The sequence below is a fragment of the Musca autumnalis genome, unplaced genomic scaffold (genome assembly GCF_047663935.1).
Source record: "Musca autumnalis isolate F117 unplaced genomic scaffold, ASM4766393v1 scaffold_3, whole genome shotgun sequence".
Classification (NCBI taxonomy): domain Eukaryota; kingdom Metazoa; phylum Arthropoda; class Insecta; order Diptera; family Muscidae; genus Musca; species Musca autumnalis.
Window position 1 is genome coordinate 143,388,171 of NW_027411866.1, and position 22,551 is coordinate 143,410,721.

General features: G+C 38.1%; 1 long non-coding RNA gene across 1 annotated transcript in view; it reads left to right on the forward strand.

Moving 5' to 3' along the window:
• Nucleotides 1-1,406: 1,406 nt before the first annotated feature.
• Nucleotides 1,407-22,551, forward strand: part of LOC141397852 (uncharacterized) — a 172,078-nt gene continuing 150,933 nt past the window's right edge. The window contains exon 1 of the long non-coding RNA XR_012411528.1: nucleotides 1,407-1,826. This is a non-coding gene — a long non-coding RNA (uncharacterized lncRNA). The remainder of the gene's footprint in view (nucleotides 1,827-22,551) is intronic.

A 22,551-nucleotide genomic window follows, 5' to 3' on the forward strand; every position in this document is an offset into this window, starting at 1 on the left:
AATTTTGCTTTTAATCGGATTGGGGCAAGTCTTTCATTCACTGGGGTGGAGCTGGAGACCAGATGTTTTAATCTCCGACCAAATACAACTCCGCAACCAAACTCATGTTTTGTGTGATGGCAGCTATAATACAGTGCGTCACGTGAGGTGTTGTTGTGACGCCTTTCCCAATCCATCGTATTTCCTGTATGGCAGTAACGTCGACCTTGTATTTTTCAAGTACATCTGCCAATGCGTGGACTGCACCTATTCTGTAAAGAGTGCGAACATTCCAGGTGCAGATTCGCAAATCATGGTCCTTAAAAAGTTTGGGGAGTTCGTCAACTTTAGAGGGGTTTGCTTTTTTTTCTTTCGTTTTTTCATATTAGGCTGCTTTTTCTAGGGGAGGGTTACTAACCCGGCGACCAAAACCCAAGTGTTTAAGGTTCTTATGGGTGAACGCTCGGCACATGTTAGCTCACTACCTTTAACGGGTGTAAAATATAGCTCCCCAGGTGACACCAAGGGGAGGTCAGTGTCCACTTGAGATGAAAGAGGGACCAAGAAAAATCCTGGGCTTTGCCATGTTAAAGCCGGTCACGACCGTTCCGTGGTGAAAAAATGTAGTTTTTTTATCGAAAATAAATTCCTTGTATTATGTTTTAAAATGGAAAGTTAAGAAAGGTCAGTAACCGGTCTGCAAGGTGGTTCACAAGAAAACAAAGACAAAGTCAAAACACTTAAAATCAAAAGTTTGCAGGAGTTTGAAGAATCTGTAACATTGCTCTTTGAAGACATGCAATGTAACTTGATAACGGAACAAATAGGAGCAGCACACAAATAACATGCAGCAGATGCAGCAGACTTACATGTTAATGGAAGTTAGTTGTGCCCAAGAAAGTGTTCCAATGGATATCAGATGTGGGGAATAACATAAAATTCACGAGAAAGTGAGTTTAACAGTGCACATATCAAGCTAAAATAAGTCTGCATAATAACAACTAACATAAATAAGGTTATTTTGTTACTTTTCTCTTTTCAATGTGAATGGGAAGCACAATCACAAATAAGAGCCTAATTATAAGATGCATCTCTGCTAAAGTACAGAAATAACTTAATAACATAATAACAAACACGTATTGGAAGGATTATATTTTGTCTGCAAGGCAGAGAGAGAGAGAGAGAGAGAGAATCAAATATATGCTTTACATTTCCCCCAGTAATGTTATATCCTATTTGGAGTCCCATTGTTAATACTGCGCCAATACTTAACAAAATATTGGAAGCTCAGTTTTTGCAATGTTGTTAACATTGCTTTGACTTCAAAGGGTTTAGTTGACAACTTACGCTCGAGACGCAAAGTTGTTTCCGTATTTGCGATTGAAAGATGTGTTTCGTATGTTTCGTTTTCTGGATTAGTTTTACGTATTACAGCTTGTGACTTGATGTTAAACTGTAAGTTCATCAAGAAATCAGACATGATGTGATCGAAAATAATTTTAAATTTACAATGGCGATAAATAAATTAAAATGGGAAAATATTGAAACATTACATTCGGTGTTACTAATCTTCGATTAGAAAAAATATATTTAGGTGATGAATTATTTATAAAAAGTGCCCAAAAAAGCCAACACCAATAAAAGTGCCACTCGTTTTAAAAATTCTATTTATATTTTATCTGTAAGAGGTGAAAAAAGTGGTAACATGAGCGTGTGACACTTTCAAGTGTGTGACATTTTCGGAACATTGCACCAAACTCTGTTTGAACTCCAATGGAGCCAACAGTCTTCCGTTGCTGCTGTTGTCGCCGCTGTTTCGGATTTGCAGCTTCACAGTAGTAGGTCAGGTCAGTACGTCTTTTTTACCAAAATTTTTGTTTGTGCTTTTTCATCTTTAGCTTTAGGTTATTGTAGTCCAGCTAAATCAGGTAGCATTGTTTTGCAATTTTCCCTCCAATTCCACTCATATAACTGTCTTGTATTTTTATTATTGTTATTACTATTCGTTCATTCTCTCTCATACTCTCCAGTATAACAAAACATTTAATTGTGTTGTTTGAAGAAGCTGTCATAATACACAATTCAGTGTTGACAACTTCTGCAGTTTAAATAATTATAGCAAATGTGTGTTAAGGTTAGAAAGAAAAACAACCAACAAGTTAAAAGTAGTTAAGTTTGTACTTTTTATACCCTCCACCATAAAATATTTTTAACTAAAATGAAATAATTATTTCCGTTCCTGTCCACAACTTAAGGTGCAAAAGTTTTTCAACCGCGGATACTCCAAATGAATAAATTATCTAATCTAAAAATTAGGACTATATCAATTTGTGGATATTCTGGATTTGGATTGTTAACAACATCGGGAGCAGCGTTCTATTGAGGCTGTATAAAACGTTAACCTGTACCGTTATATCTCTGGAGTAATACTGAGTACCAAATTTCAGTTATTCCTATCGAATAATGTGGCTAAAACTTTCAAAATACCGAAAATTGGGAGTGATCTTTCTATGGGGGTATATAAAAACATGGAACTATATCGGAAATTTTCAGGGGGAAGTTTTATTCCACCAAATATTAAATTTCATTCGTTTCTATGGGATATTGATTTCACAAACTTAAAATACCAAAAATCGGGAAGTACGCTTTTATGGGGGTTATGGAGAAAAGGGCTTATACTGAAAATTCTCTTCTGCAATATTTTATACACCCATGGCAGTTTAAATATTAAATTTCAGTCATATCGGTGGTATATTGAGGACACAACTTTCAAAATACCGCAAAACGGAAGGTACGGTGGGGGTATTTGAGGACGCCGACCTATATCAAAAACTTAGTACCAAATATCAGCTATTTTGGTGGGGAACGAGCTACATATATGTAGAAAATCGGGAGGTACCGTTCTATGGGGGCTACATGAAGACATGGACCAATACCGACAAATTTCAGGTGGAAAGTTTTATACCCTGAACGAAGACTAAGTACTATCTTGCAGCCATTTCGGTGTTATAATGAGGCTAAAACCTTAAATATACCGACAATTGGGATATACCGTTCTATGGGGGTAACCCCAAAACGTGCACGTATACCAACAAATTTCTGAGGGAAATTTTTGTAGCCCAGAAAAAGACTAAATACCAATTTACAGCACTTCGGTGAAATAATGAGGCTACAAAATTCAAAACACCGATAATCAGGAGGTACCGTTCTATGACCTCTACCGACAAATTTCTGAGAGAAATTTTTGTAGCGCGGAAAAAGACTAAATACCAAATTTCAGCCACTTCAACCGATTCTGTGGTCAAATGGGACTAATACAATTAAAATATCTTAAAGTGACGCGTACTATATATGGGACGTTATATGGGGGCTATACCAAAACGTGGACCTTTATAAACAAACTTTGGTAGAAATGTTTTTAGCCTCTGGAGACCCAAAATACCAAAAGTCCTACGTACATATAATAGATTTTACCAAAATTTCATCCACCTACTTCAATCCGTTCGGACGCTAGAGTGATTTACACAGACGGACAGACGAACGGACATGGCTATATCGATGAAGAATCGCACGCTGATTAAGAATATATGTATATAGTTTGTGGGGTCTACAATGATTATTTCGAGTAGTTAAAAACGGAATGGCAAACTAAATATGGGGGGGGGGGGTGGTCGTGGTATAAAAAGTGGTGGGGGGTATAAAAAGTGTTCAATCAGGTGGTACCTTTATATGGGGCTACATCAAAGTGTGACAGCTGTTGCAGTGATGTCCTGCTTACGGTACCACACTTCACCTTTGCTGACGGTATCAGTAGCGGGACCTCCCCGATCATTTTCGAGACTTTGTGTACGATGCACTATGTCGCGAGTTCATATTATCTGTTGCCAAAAATAGAAGGAGTTGTTGTAGGTGCATCAATTATGATACACGTACCTATTATTGACTTACAATCTCCAGGACAAAAAACTGGGATTGTCGGTCCATGTTTTGATAAAGCCCCCATAGAACCGTACCTCCATATTTTCAGTATTTTGAAAGTTTTAGTCATAATGACCAACCGAAATTACTGAAATTTGGTGGTTAGTTTTCAGCAGAGGTATGAAATATTCCTACTGAGAATTTTGGGTGAAGGTCCACATTTTGATATAGCCCCCATAGAAAGGTACTGCCGATAATCGGTATTCTGAAGATTTTAGCCTCATTATTAAACCAAAATTACTAAAATTTGGTATTTAGTCAAAAAACTTTCAAGTAGAAATTTTGTCTGCATTGATCCACGCCTTCATATAGCTCCCATAAAAAATTAATATTGTTAAAAGTCTCTCATTTTAAAGCAAGATTATTATGTACTTAGTAAGCCCACAAAAATGTATGATGATCGGTTCATTCGTTTTCGCGCTATAGCCAACACCGCAAAGCGCTTTGTTAAAATAGGGGGTAACCCCTGAGTGAGGTGGTCGCTGAAAAAGAGAAATAACATGTTCTTCTGCAAACCTCTGCAGCTAGAACCTTTATACGTTTGAAGTACTCACTTTTCACAACTCAAACAAGAAATAATATCGATATACACTTTTATACAATTTTCCCCACTCCGCTAATTTTAAAATTTGGTTCAGAAAATCGATGTACTAAGTACCACCGACTTGGGTAGCTGTAAACACCATATGATCACAATTTACTTCCAAACAAAATCAAATCCATGTTTATTACATCCGAAGCAACTTAAATAATTTAGTTTAGAACGATAAATTACTTTAAATACTAAAATTATGGAGCATAATACAAGTTATTAATTTTATTAAAATAAGGACAAAAATACATATTTCCAACAATTATCGGATTTGAACCTTCCCATGGACAAAATTACTTGACAAATCAATACCATAATTCAAATGCATTCAAATTGAAATGTTTACTATAAATTCTCATCAATAAATTTGTATTCCGAAGTACTTAATTTTGACCAAGGTCGTGACCAAGGTCGTGATAGATGAGGTACTCAACATCCGGTTTATCCAGATGTTTTAGTATTAATTTGCGCACCTCTTTGGATAAGTCAGCGTAACGTTGTCAAACATGAGTGGTCATTGAGCCAGGTATCACCTGGCCGGTCCGTGCCATATATAGTCTCTACTTACTAGTAAATGCAAAATATGTCGTTTTACATTTTCTTTAATTATTCGTCTTACGTTGCTCCCAGTTTTTTACCGGGGCATTGGAAGTCTCTCCCAATGAAATTAAGATATTACATTCTAATAAGAAGCAAACACCTAACTACAACAATTTAAAAACAATAGCATATAAGTCCACTAGACAAATGAATTGATTTTAATACTCTTTAAAGGAATTTAAACATTTAGTATTTCTTTGATGAATCAGCAAAGAAACCATGGAAGGGATAAAGTGGTTGCACTTATATTGTCTTCATGAAAGAAGAAAGGGAATTAAGAATGAACTGCAAATAGCATTAGTAGTACTACAACCACAAACTACAATGCCGTTCACCACCACGAGACTACAAACAAATGCTGCAGTTGAAAACTCAAAGCCTAAAGCTTACACAGTCAAAGACCTTGTTCAGTTGGTGCTACATCCCTTTGTTGCATCCATTTCTATCTGTATGATCTGTATTTAACCGTTTGTCTGTCTGCCTATTTCTTTGTCCCGTTTCGAGAAAATTGCAAATATTTATTTCCAGTTGTATTTTCTTAATTTATCCTTAACTGCATTATTGTCTTTATATGGCCGAGAGAAAAAAAGTGCCAACAAAGCTAAATGAAAACACAACAACAACATTAACTACAGACTAGAACATCGAGTTGGGAATTCTGACAAAACATAGCAAGGACCTTGAAATTTGTTAAACAACACAGCTAGTCATTGCACATGGCTGGACATTTAAGGCTGGTTGGCGACAATGCAATGTGTAGAGCAGTGACCTGCAACCGGTTTCATTTTTTTGAGTTGCGATATGCACAAAAGAATGGGATACTAATACACACCGCTACTCCTTTTTTTGCGTTAGAATGTAATCAACACTCTGTTGAGAGTCCACAATGACTCATATTGATTCAATATTAAACGGAGTGTTAGGTAATCAATTTACTGTTTCGTCAAAACAATCGCTTCATGATTCTATTGTTCGTGTCGACTTCGTTTCGAGTATGTAGAAATATACAATTAGTGAGAACAGCATAATCAAAAGGAACAGAAAAAAATAAACATGTCAAATGCAAAGATGCTCAAAATATTCAGTGTGTTGATAGTGATAAGCCACCATTTCTATTGTTAAACCTCGGCAGAAGAAATAAAGAAAGGAGAAGAGTGGTTTGTTTATACTTTTTCGTATGGCCTGAGCATCGTTGATCAAATGTAATGACATTTATGTCCAATCCTGTACAATGCCGCAACAAAAAAACGAAACGTGTTCTCTCTTTGCCTAGCACAGCCTTTGCATAACAAAGGAACACATCTCTCCCATAATAAATTTTGACTATGTTGTTACTGTTGCGTTATTGTTGTTTACTGTTCTCTCATACTCTATCCAATGTAGCGGAACTACTCTCTATTCAATCGGTGTTTTTTTTTTACATTCACCCACCACTGATTAGTAGTTTTTAATGCATACATATTTGTGAACGATCTAAACGATTGTTTGAGCAAAACAAATGTAATCATTGGTAGTCATTGGAGTATGTTGATTTTTGCATATTCGATTATGCTAACGGAATTTTTAACTCTGTGAAATGAATGATTTGTTTATGAAATGATTTTATGCACTGCCTTGTTGCGGTGATTCTACACTGTAGAGATAGGGCCGTAGAACAGTGGTAAGAGGAAAGACATAACAAAGTATTTACTACCAACAGAACCGAGGGGTAAGGGTAGACTTGTTATTCACCAAATATGACCGAGAGCATATCACTTCGATATAATCCAAAATGTGCCTCATCTATGTAATGTCTTGAGAACAGAAATATGTTAGGACGAACTCTCGGTACTAGTAATATTTTGTTCAATCTTAGATCAAGATCGAAGATGGACCAAATCTGTCCACTCCCTCCGGGACCTCCCCCACAGGAATATAAAACAATCGCAAAATGGTGCTCACGACAGTTTTTCGCTTTGGTTCAAATTTGTTTTCCTCGTAATCAAGTTCGTAGATCAGATTATAATGTGGACTATATCTGCCCAATTCTAGTCGTATCTCGGACACACAATTTCAAAAAATGTTGTTAACCCAAAAGTACCACAAATCTTGTCGACACCAGCTAAAATAATTGATGAACAAAATAACGGTAAGGCCGGTTCTATGAACCGGCTTAAACAGAAATAAGTATGTAATTAAAAAAAATTAAGTAACAGTGTTTTATTTATAAATGCACTTAAAAATAGAAAATAATTTTGATGATGGAATCTCTCAAATAAAACGCTTGCATTTAAATTAAAACTTGTGATAATATTGAACGGCAAGCGTTTTATTTGAGAGATTCCATCATCAAAATTATTTTCTATTTTTAAGTGCATTTATAAATAAAACACTGTTACTTAATTTTTTAATTACATACTTATTTTCTAGTTTTTAGTGCATTTAAAAATAGAACACTGAAACTTATTAATTTTATAATTATTTTTAATTTTTTTGTAAATACATTTTTTTAAGATTTTCAATTTTTTGTATATACTTGAGATTATAAATGATATTGAATGATGGTGCCCATATTGCGGTACCACCCGATTTAAGTTGTTTTGAGGATTTTGTCTTCGAGTTCCCAGTTGTACAGAAACGTCCCCACCAAAATTGTGTACATGGGTCAGATTTTGAAATAAGTATTTATTTTTTGACCGTTTGTGTGCTTGTGTGTGTGGATGTGTGTAGTAGTGAACAAGTTAGACTGAATGTGGAAAAGGCAAGTTGAGAAGGGGAAGTTCGGAGAAGGTTGTTTGGAATTTCGGAGGTGGTGGAAGTTCCTAACATCCACCTTCATTACACCACCCCTTCGAACAACCTCCACCGATCTTCCGAACAACCTCATCCAATCTTCCGAAAAATCTCCTCCGGACAACCTCATCCGAACTTTCAAACAAACTCCTCAGAACTTCCGAACAACATTCACTTTAACTCCTAACAACTTACACCGAAAAACCACCGCCGAACTACCTCCTCCGAACTATCCCCTCTCAACATGCTCTTTCAATTTTCAACGGAACCCCATAACCAATTTAGGCCGAAAATGTAGATACAAACTTTAAAATGCCTGAAATTGGGTGGTACCATTTATAGGGGCTATATCAAAACCTGGACCTATGTCCACAATTTTTGGTGGAGAAGTTGGGAACTCGAAATCAAAGTTACAGCCATTTCGGCCCAAAAATTAAGACAAAAACACTTGAAATCGGTCGGAGCCGTAATATAGGGGCTATACCAACACCTGGACCTATGTCACAATTTTTGGTGGAGAAATTTCTGTACCACTGGAATCTCCAAATGGCAATTTACACGCAATTCGGTATAAAAATGAAGATAAAATCCATAAAACACTTGAAATCGGGCGGTACCGCTATATGGGGGCTATACCAAAACCTGGATCTATGTCCATAATTTTTAATGGGTACGTTTCTGTACCTAGTTGTCAAAAAGAAGCCAATACGGGCTTAAAATGACGATAAAATACCTTAAATCGAGTGGTACCGCTGGATGGGAGCTACAGAAAAAAATGGACAGATATTGATTTTGGTTTCATATTCATGTATTGTCATCCAAATCTGAAAAGTGTACAAAGTTTTAGTTCGATTGGTCAACTACAACTGTGTGAAAAATGAGTTACCAGATTTGAAAAGCAAATTAGATAAAAAACTGTAAAACAGTGTAAATATGGACCAATATTGGGTTTGATTTCATATTCATGTATTGTCATTCATATCTGAAAAGTGTGCAAAGTTTTAATTCGCTTGGTCAATTCCAACTGTCTTAAAAATGAGTTACCCGATTTGAAAAGCATGTAAAATTGAACACTGTACAACACTGTAAAAATGGACCAATATTGGTTTTGATTTCATATTCATGTATTGTCATCCAAATCTAAAAAGTTTGCAAAGTTTTAGTTCGATTGGTCAACTGCAACTGTGTGGGAAATGAGTTACCAGATTTGAAAAGCAAAATACCGGAAATCGGGTGGTACCGTTATATGGGAGCTATAGGAAAAAATGGACCCATATTGATTTTGGTTTCATATTCACGTATTGTCATCTAAATCTGAAAAGTGTGCAAAGTTTTACTTCGATTGGTCAACTGCAACCGCTTTAAAAATCAGTTACCAGATTTGAAAAGGGGGTTAAGTTAGACACCGTAAAAACACTGTAAGAATGGTCCAATATTGGTTTTGATTTCATATTCATGTATTGTCATCCAATTCTGAAATGTGTGCAAATTTTAAGTTCGATTGCTCAACTGCAACTGTGTGAAAAATTAGTTACCAGATTTGAAAAGCAAATTAGATAAAACACTGTAAAACAGTGTAAAAATGGACCAATATTGGTTTTGATCTAATATTCGTGTATTGTCTTCCAAATCTGAGAAGTGTGCAAAATTTTAGTTCGATTGGTCAACTGCAACCATGTTAAAAATGAGTTACCAGATTTGAACTAAACACACACCAAGGCAAGTTAAATAAAACACTGTAAAAACGACATTTATACATATTAATGTGTATATCCCGCAGATTAACTGATATGTTCGCCTAGCATTAAGACACTGTGGGAAGGCGATACCGGCTGGTGTTTGAAGAAAATGACCCAAGAGGCATTGCGCTGGCTGAGCATATATCGAGCCCTTCCCGCGAAAAAGATGTAAGCGACAAAAAGCAAATTTTAGAGGAGACGGTTTTTATTGAATAACTTTCGATCTAAACAAATTTTTTTATTAAATTTTGGTATAGTTCCGTTAATAAATCTTATTTACTAAAAAAATAAATAATTTGTGGAATAAGTTCAATATAACGGTAACTTGAGTCGCTTACATCATTTTCGCTATATGATATGTTAATGTGCAATTTTGATGTAAGCAACAATTCGATGTCAACTACAAATGTAAACAAAACAAAAAGGGCGCTTACATCAAAATTTTTTTTTTTGCTCTAATTTCGTAACGGCGCATGGCAGAGTTCTAAAAATTTGGGAGATGATGTGTTGGAATATTCTTTATCGATTTCAGTAAAAAAAAATCGAAAAAATGGCGCTTACATCTTTTTCGCGGGAAGGGCTCGATATATTACCTCAAATTTTTAATCGCAAATAAGGGTGCTGCCACCAGGATTCGATGGACAGCTATAGTTAGCCTGACACATCCTTCGTGTCACTAGTGTGACGAATGTTGTGACTGTTAATCCGAAATTTCCTTGGGCAGATCATCTCCCTAACCTCATCTCCATCAAGAGACAACCCGACATCATAACCTTTTCTTAACCAATTGACAAGTATTCAGAACATTTAATAACAGATGCTTTAGATAACTACCCAATCTCTCCGATTTTCAGGTAGCTAAGAGGAATTTCCGAGGCATTATCCCTGCTGCCATATTCCTGCTAATCGGATACCTGAAATAAGACCTAATTTCCTAAAAAAAGTGCTAAGTGCCACAACATTGGATCGGACGATTGTTATGTTTAATTTCGTGGTTCTGGCAGATCCGAAGATGTGCGCTGCTTATTTTAGCCCACTATTCTTTGAGCACCTCGACAACGACAGGTCGAAATAGATCGTTTTATGTGGTTTGCGATCTATTACATCATAGCTAACGATGGGTGATGCTGCAGAAGTTATATCAAACGCAAAATCAACCAAAGCGCTTACAATGGTAAGACCAAAACAGCTAGATAAAATAAATGTCAGGAACGGTGAATCATACAGGTCGATCTCACTTTGTTACAAGTAGCAAAAATACTCGAGGTGTTACTCCATCCCCTGCGGATGCAGGATCTCAACAAAACTGCGAGCCTTTTCCACACATTTTGATCGAGGTCTCAACCAGAGCAGGCCGTGCCGTAGAACTGTTACCGTCAGTCATGCTTAGATGACCGAATATTTCGAAAATACCACCCTGCGGCGTTGTTCAAACGTTTGGTCACCAACTAGACACGTGGTCGAAAAAAAAGAAGCTCAAACCCCGTAGAATAAATCAGGCATTTTCCCAAAGAAGGGTTGATATATCCGGGTGACGTAGGGGATGGAAGATACCAAGGAACGGTCCTGACCGGTTTTAACATGGCAAAGCCCAGGATTTATCTTGGTCCCTCTTTCATCTCAAGTGGACACTGACCTCCCCGTGGTGTCACCTGGGGAACTGCCTTTAACACCCGTTAAAGGTAGTGAGCTAACATGTGCCGCGCGTTCACCCATAAGAACGTTAAAAACTTGGGTTTGGGCGTCGGGTTAGTAACCCTCCCCTAGAAAAAAACAGCCTACTATGAAAAAACGAAAGAAAATAAAAACAAACCCCTCTAAAGTTGACGAACCCCGCAAACGTTTTAAGGACCATGATCTGCGAATCTGCACCTGGAATGTTCGCACTCTTTATAGAGAAGGTGCAGTCTTCGCATTGGCAGACGTACTTGGAAAGTACAAAGCCGATATTACTGCCATACAGGAAATACGATGGACTGGGAAAGATGTCACAACAACACCTAAAGGTGACGCACTGTATTATAGCTGCCATGACACAAAGCATGAGTTTGGTTGCGGTTTTGTAGTTGGTCGGAGGTTAAAACATCTGGTCTCCAGCTTCACCCCAGTGAATGAAAGACTTGCTACAATTCGATTTAAAGCAAAATTCTTCAACATCAGCTTTATCTGCGCTCATGCCCCAACCGAAGACAAGGACGAACAGACCAAAGATATATTCTACGAGAGCTTAGAAGAAACATATGACCGTTGTCCTGCCCATGACATTAAAATTGTTCTAGGCGATTTTAATGCCAAAATTGGAAAGGAGAATATCTTTGGACAAACAGTTGGGAAATTCAGTCTACATAGTGAAACATCAGACAATGGAATGAGGCTGATAGACTTCGCAGCGGCAAAAAACATGGTAGTTAGCAGTACCAGATTTAAGCATCTCGATATTCATAAGGGCACTTGGCTGTCTCCAGACCAAAGAACAATAAATCAAATTGATCACGTTGTGATAGATGGAAGACATTCATCGAGCGTGTTGGATGTACGATCGTTCCGAGGAGCAAACATAGATTCGGACCATTACCTCGTTGCAGCAAAGGTACGTACCCGTCTAAACGTTGCAAATAAAGCACGGACAGAAACAACACGAAAGTTGGACATCGCCAAGCTGCAAACACAACAGATAGCCACAGCATATTCCACTCAACTGACCCAATTGCTTAATGATAGCGCTTCTCGTCCCGATAACATATCAGCACAATGGCAAAATATTGCCCACTCCATGCAAACAGCCGCAAAATCAGTACTTGGATACCAGAGACCTCCACCAAAGAATCCGTGGTATGACCAGGAGTGCCGTGCTGCTACCGAAGAAAAAAATGCGGCATATAGGGCTACTTTACAATCAGTAGCAACGCGTAGCGCACGAGAGAGGTATCGGGAGAAAAGGAGAGAGGAGAAACGTCTTTTCCGCAGGAAAAAGAGAGAAATGGAAAAGAGGGAGTGTGAACAAATGGAGATGTACAGGAGACAGAACGAAGTCCGAAAATTCTACCAAAGAGTGAAGCATCAAACTGATGGCTTTGGTACAGGAATATCCTCCTGTAGAGATCAACAAGGTAATTTGGTAACTGATACAGATAGTGTGCTCAGGATATGGAAAGAACATTTTTCCAAACTGTTGGTATCCGATAGCAGTGAAGACGGCGAAGATACCACAGATCCAATCCCAGATGATGGTATTGAATGTATACCGCCCAGCCAAGATGAGGTAATGACAGCAATAAACCGGCTGAAGAATAATAAGGCGGCAGGAGCAGATGGCCTACCAGCCGAGCTGTTCAAAACCGGAGGCGACACGCTGATAAGGTGTATGCATCAGCTAGTTAGCACCATCTGGCAGGAAGAACGCGTACCCGACGATTGGAACGTGAGCATCCTATGTCCAGTCCACAAGAAGGGTGATAAGACTGTGTGCTCCAATTATAGGGGCATAAGTCTGCTCCCTATTGCATATAAGATAGTATCTGGCATATTGTGTGAGAGACTAAAGCCTATGGTCAATGAAATTATTGGACCTTATCAGTGCGGCTTTAGACCTGGCAAATCCACCATTGACCAGATATTTACCTTGAGACAAATCCTGGAAAAGACCCAAGAAATGCAGATCGACACCTTCCATCTTTTCGTCGATTATAAAGCAGCATTCGACAGCCCTATACGTTCAAAGGTGTTCCAAGCCATGTCTGATTTTGGTATTCCTGCAAAGCTCATTCGACTTTGTAGAATGACATTAACTGAGACGAGATCCTCAGTTAAAATTGGAAAGAACCTCTCCGAAGAGTTTACTACCAAAAGAGGTTTCAGACAAGGAGACGGCCTGTCGTGTGATCTATTTAACATCCTACTGGAAAAGGTCATACGAGACGCGAAGGTCAAAAGAAATGGAACAATATACACGAACAGCCACATGTTACTGGCTTATGCCGACGACATTGACATCATGGGTCGATCGGTAAAGGAAGTAACTGACACCTTTGCAAAAGTCGAAAGAGAATCTGCTAAAGTTGGTCTGGCAGTAAACGGCGTAAAAACCAAGTTGATGGTATCGACGCGTAATATGTCCATAAACACCGCACCATCTGTGAATGTTGGTACCTATAATTTTGAGGTAGTAAAGGACTTCGTCTACCTCGGCACCGCCATAAACACAACAAATAACATCAGTTGTGAAATACGAAGAAGAATAGTGTTGGCTAACAGATGCTACTTTGGGCTGAGTAAGCAGTTTAGGAATAAAGCCACCTCTCGTCAAACAAAAATAACACTGTACAAAACACTGATACTACCCGTGCTAATGTATGGTTCCGAAGCATGGGTACTTGCTCAAGCAGATAAGGCAGTGCTTTGTGTGTTTGAGAGAAAAATTCTACGAAAGATCTATGGGCCAATCTGTGTTGACGGCGAATATCGGCGTCGTATGAACATCGAGCTGTATCAACTATACAATGACATCAATATAGTTGAACGAATCGAGATACAACGATTGCGATGGCTAGGCCATGTTATAAGAATGAGTGATGATGAACCCGCTAAAAAGGCGTATAAATACGGGCCGCATGGAGGTTCTCGCAGATCTGGAAGGCCAAAGCTTCGTTGGAGCGAACAAGTGAAACGAGATATCACAAAGCTACACATCCCAGATTGGGAAAATACAGCAGCAAACAGAGAGGATTGGAGATTTTTTCTTAGTTCGGCTTATGGAACAAATGTTCTGTAAAAGGCCAGCTAAGTAAGTAAGTAAGTAAGTAGGGTTGATATATCCGGGACTGTTTATCCTCTACCTTTCAGCAAATTCACGACTTCCCGATACCATTGAAATAATGATGGGTTTTTATAACAATTTCCATGCATGGACTGTGAAGATTAAATTTATACTGCATATGCAGATGCAGTGGTCAAAAATTCCGACCACTAATTACCTCAAAGTCCTATCTCCAATATGATGGCAAGTAAGAACAAGGTCTTCAAGTCCTTAGCGTCAGCACTTGCGGAGTAGATAAAGAAACCGTGTTAACCACGAACAACGCAATAGGTCAGTCCTTGTTAATCAATGCGTCGTCATTATGGTTTATCAAGACAATGGAAGAACTTACAAACTTGCCAGAACTGCAACAGGGTGCCTCCTTATGTTTTCGGTGGACCTACCAGTACGTCAACACAACAATGTGTTCTAGATACAGTATATGCATGGATGCTATAGGCAAAACCGTCTAGAAGAACATTTAGTGGGATTCCGCCAAGCCCTGGTATATCGAAAAGACCTTTATGATCCACAGAGGGAGATCCGATATAAACTTCTGCAGCAACAGGCATATCAGGCAGGCAGAGTTGAGCGGTATTTGTACTGATACTGCCGCGGAGGCTTTAAGCGTCTATTGTGTGAATGCCGTCCTAAATTTTATTTCAGCTTTGATCCAAATACCATACTCTTTAAGTTTGATATTTGAAATTCTTTGCTTAAGCTTATTCCTTTACTTTATCCCTCCGTACTACTGTTTCCTTGCATTTTTTGATAATGAACAATACAACAGTTGTCCTATGTTGCGTTCATTCTAATGTATACAAACATACAGAGATTGTTTTGGGACTAGAAGTAATATACAAACAATAGTAAACACCATGATAAAGGATCTCGGACAAATATACATGGCCATTGTAAACACACCCCAGTGCATCGGCCTGTTAAAAAAGAAGAAGAAGAAAACACACACAAGACATACATACAAATTTCTACAAAATGCCGACACACATACGAAGCTCATGCTTGTTTTGCAGCTTCAAATGAACTCATTTCAAACAATATTTTATTTTTCCACTAGAATTCTCTCCTTTGTGTTTTTTGTCCAAGTTCAAATATTTGCATAAATGACAAATATGTGAGAAAAGGCCATAGCCGGAACGGGGCAGACTATGTGATACCCTACACCACAACCACTGTGCATAAGCTTTTTACTCGTAAACATTTTTTATTGAGATAATAAGGTTTTCACCCATGGTACAATAATTTGGAAGGTAGGTCAGGTGAAGAAATGAACCACGCCGGCGTGTCGTCTTGGAAGTTACTCCAGCGACACTTCTAGAAGATCGTTTCGGCGATAGTTCTTAGAATTACAAAAAAAAAAAAATTTATTTCTTTTCTAGTTATTTTTATTTTAATTTTTTTAGTTTTATTTTTATTTAATTTTTTTTTATTCATTTTTTACTTTTATTTTTCTTAACGTACGCTCTTTTATAGAAATTATTCATTGGAATTTCCGCCTACATTAATTTTGTCATTTTAAAAATGTGATGTTTAGTTGCCTGACTTGGGAAGCGAACCCGGACCTTCAGAGTGCAAAGCGAGTATGCCTACCACTGCACCACCGTCTCATGTAATCAACAGATAGAAAAAATGTCCATATTAATTCAAATGTTTTGAATCATTAAATAAATGTAAACAATCGCCTTGGAAGTCACTCAGAAGTCACTCTGAAGTGTCGGCATACGCGATAAAAGGTAATCACAATAAGGCTATAGAAATTGTTTGTGTAATTCACCGACAATCTTCCTTGGGGTGTCTCCGGAGTGACTTCCTAGGCGAGGGAGTGAGAAACTCACTTCCATATGCTGGCAGGGTTTTGTCATATTTTTCAAAACCATACAAATACATACACAATTTGTGTATACTGATTTGAAAGAATAAGCAAACCAATAGAAAAAATTGTAATCAGCTGTTTGCTATGCCCTACCTTGTAATGATTCTACCATGGTTTTCACCTATCTGGCTTTCATTTGGTATAAAATTGAATTGAACCAACATAATTAATATTTAATTTTATATTTAACTACTGCCGACAAAAATTTAGACATAGATCATGTTGGAATGTGGACTATATCGGTCCACTCCTTCGGATACCTCCCACACAAAATTTCAGAAAAGTTCAGTTTAAAACCTGCTCTCGAATCACTTTGAGGACAGCAAGTTTTCAAGTTTTTTAGAGGCATGTTCATACTTCCTGCAAAAAAAAAATTGCCTGAAAGCTTTAAAAGAACCTATACGGCCACCATATGTAGTGATTGGTGTGCGCGACAATATTCGAACTGGATACTGGGTTGTTTAAAAAAATATTTCTGCAAATCTTAGACAAAGTTCAAAATGGTACTTATCGGTCCACCTCTTCCAGTACCTCCCCGATTAAAGTGAAAACATATTCGCTAACATTGTACGCGCGTTATCTCATAAACGTAGGAACTGAATTGGTCCAAATTTTGGACCTTGTCCAGAATTAATATAAGGTGGAGAAAGGGTCATATCTGTCCACTCCTTATGGGGTTATGGCCACTTATTGAGCACGAAAAATTACATTTTTCATGCTTTTTTTACAAGAAATCTACCAAATTTTTCAAGAAGATTTTGTTTTCATTTGATAGATCACAACTTGGACTACAATAGGATTTTTTTTTGAAAAATATTTCACAGTTTTCTGACAAATGGCCGCCTACGAAACACCGTTTTTACTAAATCAGTATGCTGTGCCCGCTGTAGCTCGAAAACAAATAAACCGATCAGCATATGCTTGATAAGCCAAGCGGAATTCAAAAATATCAATTTAAAAAAAATTGTGAATGTCAAATTCAAAATTTCGATTTTAACTAAAAAATTGATAGATTTTCGGTTATACATCCGCCAAATTTTTGTTTTAAGTCTCTCGCTTAAGTACAAGCTTTTTATGTTTATAACAATCCCACAAAAACATATATAGACAGTGGTCACCGCATTCCAAAATGCCATTTTGAGAATAGCGCGTTTCAAACTTCAATGTTATATACAAATCACAAAGAATATTCTCTTTCTAATGCTCATATCTCAGCAATGGAAAGGAATGACTCCCAAAATAAGACCCACTTCCAAAATGGAATGTATCGGTCCATTCCTTCATGTATCTTGTCCGCAATCCATATTTTTGTCGTCAAGTCCAGTATTCTGAAAACGCCTTTACAAACATGTTCTGAAAACCTTCAGAATTTTCAAAAAAGGGTTTCAATTCACACAGTCTGAGGGTATATCATCATGGTGCGCCTTAACTAAATTTAAATGAAAGGTGCTTACAGCTGGGAAGTTTTTGCGGTTTCTTAAACTAAAATGTTCACAGATGAAAAAAAAAAAAAAAAAAATACCGGAGGGATTTTCAGTTGCCCATTCGTCAACACTACCCACCCTAGCACACGTTTGGCACCAAAGGCAAACATACATACATACGCACACCATACATCACTTTACTCTTTTTGGCAACGCATTCTAATTTCGCACCACCATTCATACTGCAGCCACTATGTAAACAGTGTTTTCTGGTGCATTTCTTGACAACTCGCGCCACAAGTGCTTCGCATTCACTTTGCAAACGCATATATATAAGATGTTCAGAATTTCACCATTGGTGTTGTCGAGAACCAGAGTTAGTACAAATGAAGTGATGATTGGCTTGACCGCAGTCGCAGTAACCTGTAAGTAACGAGTGTACTTGACCGGCTCTTTGCCAGCTCACCCGCTCAACGCCCGTACGCCGCTACACGCTTGCAACCAACTCAGCGTCTGGACTACACGCTCGCAGACAGCAGCTCGCATTCCGCCCGCCGGTCCGAATCAGCGACAACTCGTAGCCCGCTGCTCACCCAATTCACCGCTCCTTACCGTCAACGCTTGCGTCCAGCTACTCGCTCACCCGTCAACGCTCGTAGCCCGCTGCTTGCCCAATTCACCGCTCTTCCCCGCTTGCGGCCAGCTGCTCGCTCACCAGTCAACGCACGTAGCCCGCTGCTGGCCCGTAACCAATTCACCGCTCAGCACCGTCAACGCTTGTATCTAGCTACTCGCTCATAGCCATCTCGGTGCTCGCATCCAGCTCATCGCTCAGAAGCGCTCAACGCTCGTAGCCATCACCCTGCTCTCACCCGTATACCGATCTTTCACCAGATTTGTACAACTACGTATAAATTTAATCATATACCAAGCAAAATAAATTGGAAGTAGTGCAATGTGGACTAGTTCTGTCACGGCATGTTTTGATGTAGTTCAAACAGAGTCGTGAAAAAGGCACTCCAGTCCTCAAGTCACGAGAAGAAAATTTCCGAATGGAGTGCTGTTGGAGTACATGTCGAAAACTTAACTGGTGATGGGAAGACAACCGATTTTGCAGATGAAACAAAAACAGTTGAGCTTGGATTAAATTGAGAGCGGAGGAAACACGCATGTTTGCGATTGAATTCAATGGAGAATTTTCATAATTTGTGTTAATGTAATAAAGTTCTTAATATTTTTGTTTTACACAAATAATAAATGCATTTTTTTTTTTTTTGTTCTGGGGTATTTTGTAATGGCTTGCACAATTTCCGCAGAATGCCTGTATCAAAACACGTGCTTTGGACTGCCTCCTATTCTACCCCAAAGGGTTAGTTAAAATGTTATCCCAGAGGGTTAGTTTAAATGCAGTGCCAAACGGTCAGTTAAAATGCAGTGTAACCGAGTGCCTCTTTCAGTAGTCACGCTCTTGTAAAAATCGTGAGTGAAAATGCATAATTTGATGCACTTCCAGATCACTTGTACATATCATTTAACTGCCTCTTTGGAGGCAAACTTTTTGCTGGGTAGTTATCCGAATTACATCTAAATATCCAACCAAATCTGAAATTCCGCTAACGTACTATTCATTACATTAACACCCAAGAGTTAAATAAAGAATTGAATTTATAAAACTCATGTTATCACTTAACGAACAAAACCCTATTTTAATTTAAATATAGTTAAAGGGCGCCGTGTACTATTTTACTTGTTTTTTATACCCTACACCACTATGTGGGGAGGGTATTATAAGTTGGTTTTGGCCAAAAAGTTTGTAACGCATCGAAATAATGGTCGTAGACCCATACTTATATATACCAAAATGAATGTCTCGACGAGCTGAGTCGATCTGGCTATGTGTGTCCGTCCGTCAGTCCGTCCGTCCGTCCGTCTGTCCGTCTGTCCATCTAAACCTTGTAATCACGCTACAGGTCGCAATTTTGTTCGGATCGTCACGAAATTTTGGATGTTGATGGGGGTCCCGGAGGGGAAGAAGCCTATTAATTTTGGTGATGGTCGGATAATATTTAGGGGTCGGAAAGGGCAAAAAACTTAGGTGAATAAAAAGACAACGTTTTTTCCAAAGCGAATATCTCAGCTTCTATATGGGGTATACCAAAAGCATAACGTGACAATGAAAGTATAAAATATGACCTTTCTAATGATGTAAAGTAGGTGCTCGTAGGTAATCAAACAACGAAGATATCACAATAGTAGCAAATAAAACCCCAAATTTCATTTTTGCGATTTTAATTATATTGACGAATATCACAGCTTTGGTTGAAAATTTTCCAAAAGCAAAGCCCGACTATGAAAGTAGAAGATCCCGTCTTTACAATGATTCAAACTAGGTCGGCGTAGGTAACCACATGACGGAGATATCGCAATAGTCGGTAATACATCATTTATCCATTTTTTTGGAAATCACGCTACAGGTCGCAATTTTGATCGGATCGTTACGAAAATTTGAGGGTTAATGAGGGTCTCACAGATGAAGAAGCCTATTGATTTTGGTGATGGTCGGATAATATTTACGGGTCGGAATGGGCAAACACTTATTTGGAGAAAAGTCACCATTTTATTTCAAAGCCAATATCTCTGTTTCTTTAAGAGGTATATCAAAAGCAAAACCTGACAAGGAAAGTAAAAAATATCACCTTTACAACGATGTAGAGTAGGTTGTCGCAGGTGGTCAAATAGCAGAGATATGGCAATAGTCGATAATGCATCCCATTTTCCAATTTTTTTGTAATCACGCCACAGGTCGCAATTTTGATCGGATCGTCACGAAATTTTAGGGGTAAATGGGGGTCCCATAGAGGAAGAAGCCTACTGATTTTAATGATGGACGGATAATATTCAGGGGTCGGAATGGGCAAAAACTTATTTGGAGAAAAGGTCTACGTTTTATTTCAAAGCCAATATCTCTGTTTCTTTAAGAGGTATATCAAAAGCAAAACCTGGCAAGGAAAGTAGAAATTATCACTTTTACAACGATGTAAAGTAAGTTGTCGTAGCTGCTCAAACAACAGAGATATTACAATAGTCGGTAATGCATCCCATTTTCCGATTTGTTTGTAATCACGCTACAGGTCGCAATTTTGATCGGATCGTTTCGAATTTTTTGGGAGTTGATGCGGGTCCCACAGAGGAAGAAGCCTATTTAGTTTGGTCGGATAATACTCAGGAGTCGGAATAAGTGAAAAGCTTATAAGGAGAAAAGTCAACGTTTTTTCTTCTGCGAATATCTCCGCTTCTGGTTGGAGTATTCCAAAAGGAATACCCGTCAATGGAAGAAGAAAAGATCTCGTTTATATTGATGCAAAGTATGTTGGCGTAAGTGAGCACACAGATATTTTGCAAAATTCAGTAATAAACCCAATTTTTCCATTTTTTGTAATCACGCTACAGGTTGGAATTTTGATCGGATAGTGACGAAATTTTGGGGGTAGATGGCGGCCCCACAAAGGAAGAAGCCTATTGATTTTGGTGATAGTCGGATAATATTTAGGGGTAGGAATGGGGAAAAACTCATTTGGAGACAAATTCAAAGTTTTATTCTTTGTGAATATATCGGCTTCTAGTAGGGGCATTCCAACGGCAAAGCCTGTCAATGGAAGAAGAAAATATTACCATTACATTGGTGTTAAGCAGGTTGGCGAAGGTGGTCAAACAAGGGAGATACCACAATAGACGGTAATGCATCCAATTCTTCCATATTTTGCAATCAAGTTACAGGTCGTAATTTTGATCGGATGGCCATGAAATTTTGGTTGCTTATGGGGGTCCCAGAGAGAAAGAGGCATATTATGTTTGGTGGTAGTCGGATTATATTCCCTAAAAGAAATATTTAACAGTGAATAGCTTATGTAAAGGGGTAGTGGTGTAGGGTATCACATAGTCGGCCCCGTCCCGACTATAGCCTTTGCTCACTTGTTTTGTTTTGTTTTATTTTCAATTTTGGCCTAAACGTTCAGTAATACTTGTAGTTGAAGTTTTTGCATCATCCTAAGGCCAGTATCAATAAATGTCGCTTAACTTTATTGCTTTGTAGTGTTTACTGCTACAATCTATTTGTTGTTGTAGGTACTGCACATGATCATTGTATGCAGATATATTTTATATATAACAAAATTCTATTAGACCCACATGCTGATTCACTTCTTTTAGATGAACCGAACAAACAAGGAATTTCCCTAAACGAAATTACACGAGTGTTTGTGTTAAACTACACATGTACCATGTCATTTGATGAGTTTCTAGTTTAATTTCTTGTTTTTGTTAGTTCATGTAAACCAATAAACTTTAGCGTTTGTTTTTGTTCACATACCTAGTGGCACAATCTGCGGGTATAACATTCTAACAATCTAATGCAGTATTTGCCATACATGCGGGTAATTGTGTGTGTTTACGTACAATTAAAAACATGAAGTGTGTGCAGTGAATGCGCACACAGCAGACTGAAAAAGACATGACGGATGCCTGCAATTTCATTTTCTCTTACACAGTAACAATAACCACACATACATATTTGTGGCTTACTGTTGCATTGACCTTATTAGAAAGTTAACTAACTGTATTGTGTTATAACAACAACGACATCATTTTTGGCAACAAAATTAAATATTCTTCCATTTCAAAGTACTTTGCAAAAACTTACTTTTGTCACTTTGTTTGTGCAATATGCATTAATCTTTTACCGTTTTTATCTACATTTGTTTGTCGTCATGCTGGATATA